At 28.3% G+C, this 17,418-nt stretch overlaps 1 protein-coding gene and 1 long non-coding RNA gene across 2 annotated transcripts in view; one reads left to right on the forward strand and one right to left on the reverse strand.

Annotated features, from left to right (window-relative positions):
• LOC114129414 (EGFR adapter protein-like) overlaps positions 1–17,418 on the forward strand; it is a 136,120-nt gene that overhangs the window by 28,599 nt on the left and 90,103 nt on the right. The window lies entirely within an intron of this gene.
• On the reverse strand, positions 634–16,982 carry LOC126551456 (uncharacterized). Its single transcript, XR_007605354.1, has 2 exons — positions 16,629–16,982; positions 634–2,528 (listed from the first exon to the last, which is right to left on the reverse strand). It is a non-coding gene; the product is annotated as an uncharacterized LOC126551456 (long non-coding RNA).

The following is a 17,418-nucleotide window of genomic DNA, read 5'->3' on the forward strand; positions in this document are numbered from 1 at the left end:
CAAGGCAATAATTGTATACATTAAAAGTCTACAACTATCAAATATGTACTAAGTACTTACATATTAAATAATAGTTTCCAATAATTAAAATCACAAAAAAAAATGAATAATTGATTAATTTTAAAATCTAACTTCTTATAAGTAAAATAAATTACTTTTTTAACTGTATATTAAATAATATAATATATTGTGTTATTGTTTTCGACGAATTTCACGAATTTCACGAATAAATGGATGTAGAGTTTAATTTCAAAAACGACAATTTCCACATAAAATATTTGAATATTTAACATCAACAAATATACCTTTTTTAATATTCACTGTAAATTAAATTCACTCTAAATCAACAATTTTCAAACTGTAGGTTTAAAAGAAATGGTTACATAAATATATAACAATTTATAAGAATTTCTCTCGTTTTCCGAGCATGCTCATTTTATGAATTTGCTGTGAAAGACGTGGTTTTACAACAATCTCTGAATTGAATCGTACATATTTCCCACATCTTCTAATTCTGTGCAATAAAATGCACATTCTTGGCCTACACTTTACACGCTTACAAAATGTATCTGAATTTCTACTTTACTCGTCATAATAGTGATAATATATATTGTTAAATGATTATAGTATAGGTTTAGGTATAGTATATACTATTATTATACAAGTAATTAGATATAGAAATGTAAATTAAACGTTCACATAATATGAGGTATATATCAACCAATATGTATGTTACGCAAATGGAAATTTACAAACATATCTTTATAATTAATAATAATACACATACATTATATTCTATAGTTCTATGGATGAAACAAAATAACATATTGTACACACAAAATACATTAAACAGGAGACTAAATATATATAATAAATATCAAAGATATATTTTCATAATAATATTTATACACATGTATTTATATATTACATATTATTATGTGCGTCCAGAGAAGAATATCATTAATATGATTTCCTTTTAATTATACCATTCAATGCAACTATACCTGTATTGCGTATACGTAGGTAAAATATTATATTATTATTCGTCGTCGTTAAAGTATTCCGCCATTTAGGTTTGCAGTCTTGCAATGTTATCCTGCAGCAAGGGATCAAAAAATAATAAATAATACTGAAACTATACAATGCAGAAATATATATATATACAATATATATATTATAAAAAAATGCATAATAATATTAAATGAATACTGTCAACAATATATAATAGTTAAGGTACACGTATACAATACACGGGAACGTATTGGATTTTGAAAATTATTTTTTTTTTTTTACAGACATTATAGTAAAATATTTTTATAATACTTATATTATTATGAGTAGGTACATAAAAAATATATATATAAACATTAAACATAATATAAGACATAACAATTAGGTATATGTTTTGTAATCCTGGTTAACAGTATTATACAGGTTTAGTATCGGTAAGGTTTTAATATTAACTGTTTTACATTCGTATCGGATATGTGTACGCGGAAGTGTGTTTTCCACTGTGCAACTATTAATGCAATAACAACGGTTTTGTTTAATTATTGTATATATGCGAATCCAACCCACAAACTGAAAAATTTGTTTTTAATTCTTATATAGTAATTATTATATTATGCCCATTGCAGTTTCACAAAATACACGATGGTAATGTGTGTAGAAAACACAACAATGCGATTTATATCACCTATTAAACATAAATGTATTAATACGTATGATACTGTAGAGAATTCATGTGCGTTCCCATCTCGCCCCGCCACGGAGACTTACAAAAATTTTATTGAGAACGCTGAACGATATATATACGTACTCGAAGAGATACATAAATCGTGATCACGATCGTCGCGATTTATATCATAAAAACGTTTAAAACATTGACAGCTCCGCTACAAAATGTTCAGTCATCCGGGTATCGACTTAAAAATCAAATAATAATATCAATATTTTTTTTACCATTTTAAAAGTTTTTGTTAAGCCCACGCCTTTTACCAACACCAAAATGTTATTATTATTATCTGGATGTCAGCTTCCACTTCCGTGGACTGTGCAAAGATTTTTTTATTTTATTTTTATAATTTAAAAAAAAAATTAAACGTAACGTACACAAACCGCACATATTATACTAGATATCTACATGTGTACAATACAGTGTTCGGGTACACCAAAATATAATGCTCCGGTACCACTATTGTAGTGTAAAACCTAACCTAATGACTTCCCCCCCCCCTTATCAACCACTCCTACACCATCGCTACTTGGCTGAATGTTGCGAGGTGTAGACTGCTGAGTATCAACTGTTAAATCTCTCCACGCCAAGCTCGTCGCATTGTCTGATGTACAGCCCGAAGTAAAAGAGCACCATGAACAAGACGGTGGCGACCATCGAAAACGCCGTGTCTTCCACTTCGAATTTGAACCCCAACAGCTCGAAACCTTCGTAGCCCGCCCTGTCCACACATTGTGATTTTTTTTCCATTTGATTGCTGCAGTGGTATCCTCCGATCTGCTGTTACTTATTTCTGGAAAAACAACGATAATTCGCAGTGTCAAATTGGGCAATCATCGATGGTCGTCACTGTATTCATTATCATAATATATTAGATAAGTTATATTACAATAATATTATATGACATATTATACTATATGCTAATATACATAGAAATAAAATTATTATTAATTTCTTCTATTCGACTGAGTTGACGCTAAATATACTTAAACAATATACACAGACTACTGAGTGTACAGATGTGCACCTACACTCAAACAGTCAAACGATATATAATTCTATGTAATATTATGTTCACCCTGATTAGCATTTACTAAAATTACGTAATATATGTGAAAACCGTATTACCAAAGGAATCGTCGATTTCAATTTAAAAGTGAAATAATATATGTAATAACAAATAATGTACGATTACAAAATACCAATTCATGGATGTAAAATTATATTATAAACTTTAATCTTACGGTTTGTTTAGACATCATTTTGCCGTAAGTTTTTTTTTCATTTTTATGTAATACATAATATTGTAATCAGAGTTTCAATAAATACAATCGACGTCGATCGTTGTATTTTACAAACGGTTTAGTTTAAATTAATATTTTCGAGTTGAAATCAAACAGAAAATGAACAGTATAATATGTTCAAACCTCGTTCAGTATGTTTAATATACGTACACAACTGGGATGGTTATGCATGTTTGATTTATATTTTTCCAATAAAAAAATCCATTTATATAACAATATTATATTTTTTAATATCAAGTTCCTATTTGTAACGTTTATATAACATAACGCGTGGGCGTCGTCGGTGTAGCGTTTGAATCGATGAATACAAAGTATAATATACCTAACATATATCATATATATATTGGAGTTTTTTTAATTGTAATTATTTTGGTTTAACCATGTAAATGTATAGATATATTTATATTCAACAAATAACAATTTAAAAGAGCTGTGTACTTTAATAACCGTAATTAATAAATTTATCCCGGGCAAATGTTAAACAAATCGTACACTTCTACAGCCTATAATATTGATGTTTAAAATCAATAATAACGAAACAATTATAGTTGAAGAGCGATAAAAATCCTACTACCATAATTTGAATTTTTTTCTTTTTTATATTATTATTCTTTATTTTCATTTCAAATGATGTTTGCTGTCCAAACTTACGATCTTATCATATAATTTATCGCATCCTTTTTTTGCTATGTTATATAGTCAACAATTTATTATTGTACATTTGTACATTTGTACCTATTCAATAGTCCGTAAAATGTACTTGTTTCCAAAAACGCCTAAACTGAAACCCTAATAGTTGTGTAGATTATCAATTTAAATTTAGGTCCTTCAAATTGCCAAATTAAGAAGATTGAAAACAATGTTTTGTTTGTATTCGTCTAAATCGCACACAACATAAGAGTTAAAACACTTGGAAAAATTGCTGAGTACTCACACCATTTATTACTTATTGGTATTTAAAACAGTGAAAAATAATAATTTTAATTATACATAATATATTCTTAAAGTAAATATTAATCATCATTAAATACAGTATAACTGTGAGTTCGTTTCCAATTCATTATTTATATTATTCATTAATTACATCATGACGTGTATTTTATGTATGAATATACGATACAATTATACACAAACCCCGTGCAATTCTGCGCAACGGCAGTCTCGTACATTCGTGACAAACATTGTCGGAAATAATTAACAACTATACTAGGTATAATATATTTTATAATACAGTTTAAACTTTTCACCCGTTGCGATATACCCGTACATAATATGGGTAATAAATTATTATTAATAATACGAGCAACGCAAACGCAATAATTCTGATACGATCAAACAGATGTATTCGACTATCTAATACACTTATATACGCAGTTACTGTACAGTTCTACTATACTCTCCTACTGAATTTGTAAAACTACTGGTGATTCAAAGTTGAAATAAATTCGATCTGTTTGTAATTAACCTGTACAATATACACCTATTATAGCTGTATATTTATTTATTTTATCGTAATGACTATAAAATATAGTTTATAACAATTTTCTATTAATTGCGTATATATTATAATAGATACAACAATTTAATAAAAAAAATTAGATTTACAAAATATAATTTATCAATCAATGAGGGAGTATTAAAATTTGATACCCACTTTGTACACTCCCAATACTACTGTTCGCAATACATATTATATGATATATATATATATATAATTAACAGCATTTATATGTGTATTATATACCATATACCAGGCACCTATTTACGTATAATATTATGTATATAAACCTCTTACTGTTGTTGGCAGGGGTTAAACCGCGTTGTTTAACTGTAAGGTTAGTATTATTATTATTATTATTATTAACATTATTTCGTGATCCCCGCCGCAGAATTTATATTATATGTTATGACTGCGACACAAGTATGAAGAAAACTGACTGTACAAAATATATTCGCGTACAATAATGAAATCTGCTCCAGCTCGGCTGTTTTTCTATAATATCACGCGTGTATGTTTGTACGTGTATTTTACTCGTATAATGTCGTTGCGATAAAATATATATTATGACACAAACGCGAACACACTACGTGAAAAAAAACCTCCGTTCTGACGCGTAATAAGTTTCTAGGCAAATAGGTATATAATAGTAATAGTAATTGAAAGAAGGAAAACGCTTATCATTGAAATAAAACGCAACAATCGTACGTATAAAATTAACTTATAATTTTTTAGATAAGGTACGCGTACACGAACGATATTATGTTGCGTTATTGCAAACGTGAACAAGTCACCACAATGTTTATTGCACCAAAACAATATGGTACAACGATGAGTGTGTGTGTGTGTGTGTGTGTATGTATAATATACAGTTACAATTTTTATTTCTCCCGACTACCATTTTATTACAAAAGTAATATAATAACAATAAAACGTATCGTTTTCCTAGTTCTTATCACTCTTTCCGCCGAATATACAACAAAAAATTATTATTTTTATTCGACCTAAATTAAATAAACTTGTACCCGAGAAAATTATGAGGTCTGCAAGAAAATCACCACAATATCGTGAACAAAATATATGCACATGATACACCTATCGATTTCGATCGTAATTTTGCCCCACAACACGTTAACTTTACTGTGAAATGTATTATTTTTTTTTTTATTATTTTAAAAATATTATTACCGATTATATTCGGTAAATCGTATGACACAATTAAATCCAGAGTCCAGACGTCTGAAATCCATCCGGAGGTATATTGTCTTTGGATCGTATATATAGACATTATTAATATATGTACCTAAGATCTATGTATGCGTATAAGCTTCCATTTTCGATTCAGAATAACCGTTCGTAACGTGTCGTGGTAGTAATTATCCGATGATATCATATTGTATAATGTATTATGTACATGTACTGCATTCGCCAGAAGCAGAGTCGGTTTTATTTAATTTTTACCTACAAGAAGCCGTTTGAAAGTCATCAGTATGACTATGTTAGTGACGACAGCGGTGGCGGAGACTGCGTGCGCACGATAAATAACAATAATAATAATAATACGATCGTATATTATTCCACAACTTCGTCCTTGCGTCTCGCGGAAACTGGTCTCGTCAATGCATTATTGCAGTGGTGCTTACTGCACCTTTCGCCGCAGCGGTGGTGTATTAACTTACTATTATCATTATTATTATTATTATTATTATTATTATTATTATTATTATTACTATAACTATTGTTGTCCTTGCTCTGAAATAATATCGTGATCCTTAAAATGTTTACCTATGTTTTTTTTTTTTTAAATTTGATATCCAATCATAATACGCGTAAGTAATCTAATGCCAATAATCCATATTAAATTCTACATAGCATACAGAGTGAATCACAAAACATACAAATTATAAAATATTGGTAGATTAATATTAATTATTAACATTTTTAAATCATCATAGCCCCAATATCTTCCAAACTCATTATCATAGACATAGACCAATTAATCCAATAAGGCAATAACCCATGGTTCACTATGTCAAATAATACAAAAACTACTCGTTTGAATTTAATTTTGATCCAATAAAATGTTTAAAATAATAATGAGATCATTTACAGTTTTCAGTGTTTTTACAGTAAAAAAATGTTGATTTTTGTTTGAAAAAATAACTATCGCTATTAGGATACTTTTTAAATGATATAAAACTTCTGGGTGTATGAAAATATGACACTCTTATTTATTTACCAAAAACCAACATTTTAATAAGATCATTAATGTAGGACAAAATGATGTTGATCATGATTGGTAAGTAATCCTATATATATATATATGTATAATGTTGCAATTTTTATAGATATGTATTTTTTATCAAAAGAAAAATGCTCAGTTTCACTACTGTTTAATGAGTTTATACCTATACAAGTTTAAGCTAACATTGAGTGTAACATATTCCCACAAGTCAGTGAAAGTATTAGTATTTATGGAAATAAAATTCACCTATTTAAAATATATATATACATTTATGTGTTGTGAAATTCGCAAGCTGTATAATATAGTATACATAGTACAGACTAAACATTACTCGCACGTTGTACCTATATACTTATAGACTATATAGTAATAGCAATATTGTACATTTTTATTTATTTAGATTTTAGATGTAACTACCATTCACCTAGAGATCGATTTATTGCTAAACCTATTGCGACAACAACTATATAATACTATCAACACGCCATACACGTATTCTAATTAATATTATTATAAATAGTTCTATATTACTACATTCTATTATGTACGCGCACTAAGTTTCCTGTCAGAATTTCATTATTTTCAAATCAAAATTGAAGTGTTCTTTCATAAAAAATCACTTTCCACGCTCGATACGCTTATCTTAATTACACATTGATTAACGTATATACACTCAGTGCTTATAAGTATTTTATAATCCTAATTGTGTACATATTATAATAATGGTTAATTGGCGTTAATAGGAATTTAATATAATATTTGGCCAAGATCGTTAGCTAAATAGATATACGTTTGTTTTTCGACAAATCGTATTGTATAATACCTAATGATTCACGGGTGATTATAATATTAGAAAACAATTTTCCAAAACAATCGAAATACATCGTAAATAATTTACGAGTATCATATATAGTTTTGGTATAATACAGACATACAGTATATGAAACCTGTTTTGTTTCGTTTTTTATATTTATTACACTTCGATAAATGCTGACGCTAAAAAAACTGGTGAGCACAAAACCGTGCTATATTTCTTGGCCGGTTATAACGCTTATTGGCATTTAGCAAATCGAATGTGCAAATCGAATTTTTAACCACGATTAAAAATCGGTATATTATAACCACATTATGCAAAGCCTTTTTCTGGTGGAAGGGTACGTTACACCACAGAATACAACATAATACTATAAATAATGTACTTTACGTTGTACACATAATAATATGTGCATGCGTATTACAATGGTACATCGAGTGATCATTTCAAATTTGGAACTAGCCACACAGTGGCTTGATAAATGGTACGTCTGTTCACATATATGACGTATATCCATAATATTATTATTTAATGTATAATTAATGCATATAATAAATATTAAATATATTATATGATGTGCCTATATAATATGTTAATTGAGTGTGTAAAATATATAAACTGTACAGTATGATATAATGACCGTTCGCTACGGATGTGTATATTATTAAAGGACACGATTATAGATATATATATATATTATATCTGCGAGTACCAGACATCATCGCAATGCATACGACATATTATAATATTATTGTAATGTTGTTTTGGCATTCGTCCTAAATGGTATAGTAGTGTGTACCTATATTATTATCATAATAATATATTATATGCATCTTTTTGAGCGTAATAATTACCCCCTTTACCTTTATACCAATTGACCACAACCATGCTGTAACTTTGGGTTCTGTTGTGGCCGGTGATTTTTTACAATCGATATTAAATTGTTTAACGCCATTGAAAATCATCTCTGATTTATATTTTACTTTACCTTATGTAGTAGTTATAATTAAAATATTATATATTTTATATATACTAGCATCAATTGAACGAAAATTAAAGAAGTGCCAAGTTTCAAACGAGTCTCCTATATGGTGCATATCATAATTTTTTTTCATACACAAAGTGTTAATAATAATATATTATCGTAATAATATATTTTGAAGTATTCATGTGATTAGGAGGATACATCTGCAAGTCCTAGGTGCATTTTCAATGTCCCATATAATAATCTAATAATAAAAAACTATCATTTAGTATTTACCTATTTTCCTTCTTGATAAAACAAACAACCGTTGTAACACTATTTTTTTTTCAAATTCCTTCATTACTTTAATTATAATTATTACTAATTTCTGGGAAGAAATTCTACAATTCTATATCGGTCGTTAAATTTCTAACTTGCGAGCATATTAAACAAAAACAAAAATCAATATTTAATTTATAATGTCATAAAATTTAAAATTTAATAAAAAGCTATAAAAACGATTATAGTTTTTTTTTATATTCATTATTTGAGAAAACTAGTAAACATAAAATAGATAACTCTTTTAGCACTTGTCCTTTTTAGGTCACCATAACGCAACAGAACAATGTGTCTTGATATAAATTTGAATTCTATAATATAGAATATAGATCATTATATTGAAAAAGAAATGTACACGAACTTAGTTATAAAAGCGATTGCTAACATTTCTTATTATAGGTACTCTAAAGATTTTTGGTAGTATTTTATTACGTTCAAAAAGCTGTATACTGACGTACCAGGAAAATCTAAAAATAATTCCAACATACTATCTATAGAACATGTAGATAATGTTACCTATCATCTTCAACAGTGTTATTTGAAATTTTTGATGCTCTGATTCTGTCGTAATTGTTCACAGTATTATAAACTCTATATACATTCCTCGCTTTGCTCTGAGATTTAAAATGTGGCGAACATCTTAATAGACTCCTAATTGAGGTGGTTTAGTGCAACTGTATGATTGTACAATAATCAAGTAGTTATAATAAGTATAGTGAACACAAATATAGAAACGATTAAGAGGTAGTACAACCATATATGAGATGAAATAACACGTTTGGGCGTGTTATTATTATTTCGATTACAGGTGAGCTCCAAACAGTAACAAAAAAAAAAAAAAAACAAACATTAAAAAAATATTATTTATAGCCTGCATATATGTGAACAGGTAATATTATATTGATGAAACAAAAATGTATAAGATGTACCACAATTACGTTGGAAGACTTTCACGAACGCATAATAGATTAGGAAATTCTAAGTACAAAATATGAAAACAAAAAACTTTTTTGTTCTAAAAATATAATACCTATAGGTACGGCTATACCTAACTCTAATTGTACCTACACCTACCGAAGAAAAAAACTAATGTTTACTTTTAACGTATTATTTTGATTATTTTAATTAAGTCCTTCCATCAAATGAGTAAAGTAATATAATTAGACACCTATATAAAGGTATGCATCAGAACAATGGAGCGTAGATTGATACATTCTCCAACCTTTAAATACACGTGATAAAAATATAATAATTAATTAATTGAATAGCACAATTTTCCATAACCTCGTATTTCGTAAAAGTATATCACGTCGTGATAATCGAAAATACCCAATTGGCAAATTATGTTAATAAGATACTTTTTTAACACTGCTCCCTGAGAAACATATACCTATATAGTATATATTATAATAAATAAAACCGAGTGAGTGGCCGACAACTGAAATCTGTCACTATTTCTGACCTATACCTAATACGACTTGCAGTATAATAATGATGATTTAATTGCGGTAAAACGTCAAACGTTCCGCGCGTCTGACTAATTTTCCGGTAGGGTACAACACGATATCATAATAATAGTATCATCAGGGGCGGCTCGTCAGGGGAGACTTTGAGACTGAGTCTCCCCCTTAAAAAAACCCAGTTACTTGTAAATAATAATTAATTAAAATAATAATGCATAAAAATATTTTTATTCGAATTGAAAATATAATATTATATAATTTATATCGTTTTCTTTGTTTAATATTATAAATTGAAAGCAACCAAATCTAAAACCTTTAAATAGTTATTTTAATAGAAATGCTATTTTAGTTTTATCGATGACGGTGACGGTCGCCTTTACAGTGAAACTGCCGCCCGACAGTTTCAATCATAACATGTAAAATGGTATGGCCGGTTCGTTGGAGGGCCGGAGGGGGCAGGGAGAATAAGCTGCGTATTATAGACTCTATTGAGACTGGGTTCACGACAATAATTGCCGTACCGCGCGCCGTTCTTAGTCGCTGACCGCTGTCATAATTTAATGCATTTTTATGATTTAATAACTATAACCCGTTTACTACAGGGTTTTATACTATCTTCTATTTGATATTTGTTATATTTCTAATTATTTTAAAAATGCAAAAATACAATATAATAGACATATTATTAATTAGTGGTTTTAATACTTTAACTTACGAACAAAAAAATCAAATTAAACTTAAAAATATTAACTAAATATGTAATACTATAATATTATTAGATTTTCAATAATAGGGTTTTTCTTGTTCGTTGTTGTACGTAGTTTATGTTATATAATTTTAAGTCTCCCCAGAATATTAACTCACGAGCCGCTACTGAGTATCATATTACACGGTTTAGGTGTCTGCTCGCATCTTAATTGGTATACATTTACTTTACGGCATCACTATATAAAACTAGGCCTATGGGGATGTTATCATTGTTATTAATAATATTATAAATTGTCTCGTACAGACACACGCGTCATGCCACGCTATTTCAGCAGAATCCGACGTTTGTTTGCCGGCACTGTTGAGAGCGCGCCTTTTAAGAACAGATACCTGCAATCGTGCGCGAATTAGTGTCGTATAATTATAATATAATATGATATGATATGCTTTAGTTATGTAAATCGCAATAATAATATAGAGTATAATATAATAATAATAATAATGATTCAGCCGTTGTGGCGGGCCTGCTTTGTTTCGCTGGAGAAACGGTGAGATAATATTATAATACACAGACGATCGAAATGATAATTTTCGGAAACCACCGTATATAATACGCACGCATACATTAACATATATGCTGCAGGTTTTTCTCTTTCACCGTCGTTTTCCCAGCGATGAGCCTATACGCTATTGCAGATAGGGAATAAGTGGTCGTCGGAAGGAAAACACATGTACCATAATACCACTATAACGTTGCCGTCATAGAATACACACACACTAGTGCGAGCGGTAGCGAGTGTACGCGAAGTTGCGATTGCATAAATTTTCCGACGGTCGTTTCCGGCCCGTTCCGCCTGGAAAACCAGAAAGGTTAGATAATAATATGTGCTGTATATATTTTGTGTATGCAAGTCTATAATGTGTACATATAATATGTGTGTTTGTATAATATATTATATAATAAACCACGATGACAAAAATATATTAATTTAAAGTCTCAAATCGTCGTTTATTAGCATATTTTATTTAACATGTTATTTCTACTATAGCAATACTGATCCTCGACGGCGTTTCTTGTGATAAGCTAAATATAATGCCATTAAATTTATCCCGCCTTAAACTCGGTTAAATTTAAATTTAAATTGTTATGGTACATTGATTAGGGTAGTTTTGACCAAATATAAAATGCAGGTCTAAAATGATATTCAATTACAATAATTATTTTATTTCCTGTGACCAATGGCAACCCTATTTACGAATATAAAACATTATTATAAATTATAATATACGTCATACACATCGTCAATGTTGGGTTGTTGCCTACTGTCAAATGTTAATAGTATACTGTAATGTCTACTGTTAGGTTAGAAAATTTGTATTTTATATTATATTTGGTGTGTCCAAAGAACTGCCCATATAACTATATTTTTACCTATCACCGCTTTATCAAATTTAACTTTTAAATTTTCTCTACAGATGACAAACTTTTAATGATATATTTTTACATGACTATAATACTATATATTTTTTTTTATACTATTAAAATACAAAATTCGACATTCCTATCCATAGGCTATCTATATCTATGGATATTTAGACAAATATACAGTAGTTTTAGCAGATTAACGTGATGATTGTGAATGTTTTTACATAAGTACTATAAAATAATTGGTAATTTAAGATAATACTGTATAGATGAAGCAATAATTATCAAACCAATGGGTAGTAATCAAAAAAAAATTGATCTAAGTACTTAGTTTTTTTATTAAATCTAAAGAATGTAAAAAATATACTTTGACGACCATGTGTAATAATTTAGATCAATGGTTCATAAAATGTGGTCCGTAGCACATTAAGTGAGATATTTTATAAAAAAAAAGTATTTGAAAAAAAGATGGTAGTGGAGAGTCTGTGACATTTGGTACTATTTTGTAATTTTTATTTTTATTAATAAAACATCAGATAATATTAAATTATTTATTTAACACAAAACATGAAAAAAAAAATATCAATAGACGAAATATTATATATTTTAGTAATTTATGGTTAAAACTTTTATAAATGAAGCTTGTGACTTATAAGGAAAGGTCACGGATTCAATAAGTTACATAAGAAATTTGAAACTGTTTAAAATTAATTCTGATAATTTAAGACCGATATATTTTTCGAGTATTGAAAATTATGTACAGCTATTTATAAATAAGTCACTTTTAATAGACAATTGAGTATTTTATTGTATTAAATAACAAGGCACTGGTACCGCAAATTTTTACAAAACATATGAACCCAGGTTTTTTTAAAGAAGTTTCGGATATTTTTTAAAGAAATAAAAAACTTTTTTATGTTCCTGAAACTTATTAAGATAACTAATATTTGATCTTATTGTTTTGTATATTAAGTTTGTACCTACCTAATTATTTAATTTTTGTTTTACCTTTGTAACAAAATTATGTTTCCCTTTTATTTTTTTTTTATAAACGATTCCCTGAAAATATTTTGAAATCATATTTTTATTATTAACTTATAAATTGATATAATTGTAAACATGTTGTCAAAAACTTTTTGTTATTACTTATTACTTCTTATATTATACTCACGATAGTTTACCATTCTTTGATTTATTATATCCATTCAAGACAATCTACCTAACCACAAAAATAGTACCTACCTATGTAATAAATCACTCAAATCTTTTTTTTTATTGCTCTGTTTTTGTACATTACCACGAGGATTTTACAATTAATGATGGCGTTAAACGTTAGAAAAAGTTCAATATTGAATTCGAGGTGTTGTCGGCACGTTGAGACACTATGTTACATTTGTATGCTCTGTACGAATACAGCTGTACGCACCACGTACGTATATAATATTTATAGCACCGATTGGATAATAGTCGAAAATTGATAGGGGTAATATATTCTCTCCAGGTGACTAAATCTACCATAAAAAAAGCTAAAACTAAAACAAAAAACAAAAAAAAAAAACAGAACTAATGAAAGGGTAAGAGCTATAAATAATGATGTTGGAATCTCAATGTTGAGTTTGTTTTAATCTGATAAGTCCATATTTTATTATAATATATATCCATTATTCAAGTATAATAATAATTTATCGTTTGTATCCCCGCATCCGAAAAAGTATATTTCTATTCATTCATAAATACGACCGCTATACAGTAGTTATATCATACCTATATATTATTATTGTAGTATGCAAGTTTGTTTTCTCCATTATATTTGTGTAAATTATTATGATTGGAACGTTTTTGAAACTAATTCAAATGGCTTCTTATTTTCTTTTATTCGAGATTTTTGTGTTGCCTTTTTGTCTCTTTTGTTTTCTGACGCACAATGGTAAAACTGTCATCGTGTTTTCATACAAATAATAATATAAGTACTCCACCATTCAATGACATAATTTGGATCTTCAAGTGGTGAATATCCGAAATCCAGATAAACAAAATATTATTTAGTAGTGCCACTACTACCTGATTTGTCCATAAATTTAATATTTATTTACAAGTAACGTCTTATTAATTATGTCACTAAGATGAATTCATATTTGATATACCTAATATAATTTAATTATATACCCACTATACCCCAAGTCTCCACGCAACTTATTTATAAAAGCTATTTCATAATATTATTGTATTACATAGAAATAAAAACTATAATACAAACTAAATACGAGTTTTAATTGATTATACATTACTTTTTTATTCCAATTCAACTTTGTAGTAAATTAAGTATTATATATTTTATACATGATTTATCTATCTATGTATTTATAAAAATGAATGTCGGTATATCCGTCCGATATTAGCAGACTCAATAACTACTGGACCCATTTTTACGTGTTTTTTTATATAAAGGTCCACATCCGTGTATGTAATCTGGAAAAGGTTTATAGCATAACCATTTAAATCCTCCGATAATCAAACTTTTCAGTACCACCCACAAAAATCAAGTTTTAGGTATTAAAATAAATATATAAATGTATATAAATAATATTATTTATCCACTTGCTAAATGTGATAGAATTAGACAATCAGATTTAACACGAAGCAGCTAGTACTTTATATACATATATATGTATTTATATAATTTAATAATGAATAACGAATTTTAATAGGTTCTATATTATTAAATGAGAACGACAGTAATAGTATAAGTATACCTAGGTTAGGTAACATTACTGTAGCATTTAAACTTCAAATGTATTAGTGTACAAAAAAAAATGTACTTTTAGTTCATATATATTTTTAAACATTTTAATTTTAGTATGAAATGTAAATGAAAAACTTTGTATTAAATTTTCAAGCAGTAACTTTGTAATATTGAACTCTTAATAAATGTTTAAAGATTAATTAATTTGCAAATTTTCATCATTTTGACTAATTCTGCCAAAATGTATTTTATTAAAAACTATTCCCGGGCAATACTTTCTTTATATACCTATCTTTTGTTTTTTCCCAGTTATTTTAAAATACGAGTATATCAGGGTTTTCAAGCAGACAAAAAAAACAAACACATCATTGTAAAATTAATACCTATATCTATCGCTATTCGCTTCTATCAGAATCTAAAATATAGATGTTTTCTCTTAGAATAAGTAAATAAACTTAAACATTGATAACCACGAAATATTGAAAAAAATGTTGTTTTGCAAGACAACGAGTTATCTAAAAAAATATTTTCATAGCCTATAATATGGACCATAGAGTTAAAACTTTTTGAAATTATGGGTATAAACATTAAATTATAACAGATTATTATACAATATTTAAAACATAATATATAATATATTTTATCAAATTTACAGATGAAAAGTTTTACAGTGCAAAACCAAATAGTTGTTTTTTAAAAAATATTTTAAGATAGTTATGACTTTATGAGTACTTAAAAATACGAATAGTTTAAGTAGAATCTTGTTGTACAATTTAATCGCTACAATGTAAATATAGTAAATACTAGTGTATTAAAGTAATTAAGTTCTTATTTACAACCATGTCTATTTATGAATTGAAAATTAAAATACTAATTCGATTATAATGTAGTAAGTATATGACTACCTAAAAAAAAAAAAAACACAAATACATATTTTATCAAATCCAATAAGCTATATTGTTTGGTTCAAAACAATATAAAATAATCATTAATCACATTTTTGAATATCACGTATACAATATCATTATTGTTGTAAATGTATGTTAATACCTATACTTAGCACATATTTTATACATGCACTTTAATACTCAATATTTAGTCAACAGCGTTGATGTTGTTATTAATTTAGCATAATCTTACTCTTCATGATGGGTCGTATATTTCAAATAAAAATAAAAAATAATCAATGATAAACAAACTCTGATAGATGTATTACAATGAGTTCCCACCACTTTTATTGTAACGTGAGTTTACGTAACACATCATTACAATCTATTAAAGATTCGCATTTCGCAGAATTTTCGATAAGTAAATATAACATTATTATTATTATATTTTCAATTATACCCATACCTACGTATTTTAAATCAAAGCGCAAAGTTGACTTACATGATTCCGCTCGGTTTTTCGACCAAAGTCCAATACAAATCGCCGATTAGATTTCCATCTGATTATGATGACGATTACGAGAATTTACTGACTCTGACTAACTCTAAGAAGAGTTGTAACATCGACTGAACACGGTATTGAGGAAAACGCCGTTTACACTTTACACGATAACGACGTCGTTCGACAATAACTTACTACACGCGTATCGATTACGGTCGGGTAAAAATCGGGCAAACGCCGTAAACCGAGTTAAGTCGTTTCTAGCGAGCACGAGGCGCTTCCGAGTATGATAATAAATAGCTACAAAATGTGATCGCAGGAATTCACACGACTACGGCGGACGAGACCCGACGACGATATTATTATAATAATTATCATAATGCCGACGCGTATTGTAGCGGTTACCGTCATTATTATTGGTTATAATCTATCAATGGATTACGTAACCTATCTCAAATATCACTTGTGTCGACGTCGTGCCGCCACGGGCCCATCGCTTATCCACTATATGTATATTATTATTATAGACGTCGCGTATTTGTATTTTTGTTTACGGCGCGTAAACAATAGGATGTTTTATTATGACTTCATCGTGTGACTCGGTGCGTTTGAGGTGGTTTTCACACGAACACTCGCCGCTAGAAATCAGAGATGTACGAGTCAACGAGCGAGTATATTTATAAGTCCGTCGACAACGAATTGTATTTTTTTGAGAATACATCATAGATATACGATATTGTAATATTATAACATCGAATTTTCCGCACCGAACGAAATCGTAGTACTGTGT

The sequence above is a fragment of the Aphis gossypii genome, chromosome 3, assembly GCF_020184175.1.
Source record: "Aphis gossypii isolate Hap1 chromosome 3, ASM2018417v2, whole genome shotgun sequence".
NCBI classification, from domain to species: domain Eukaryota; kingdom Metazoa; phylum Arthropoda; class Insecta; order Hemiptera; family Aphididae; genus Aphis; species Aphis gossypii.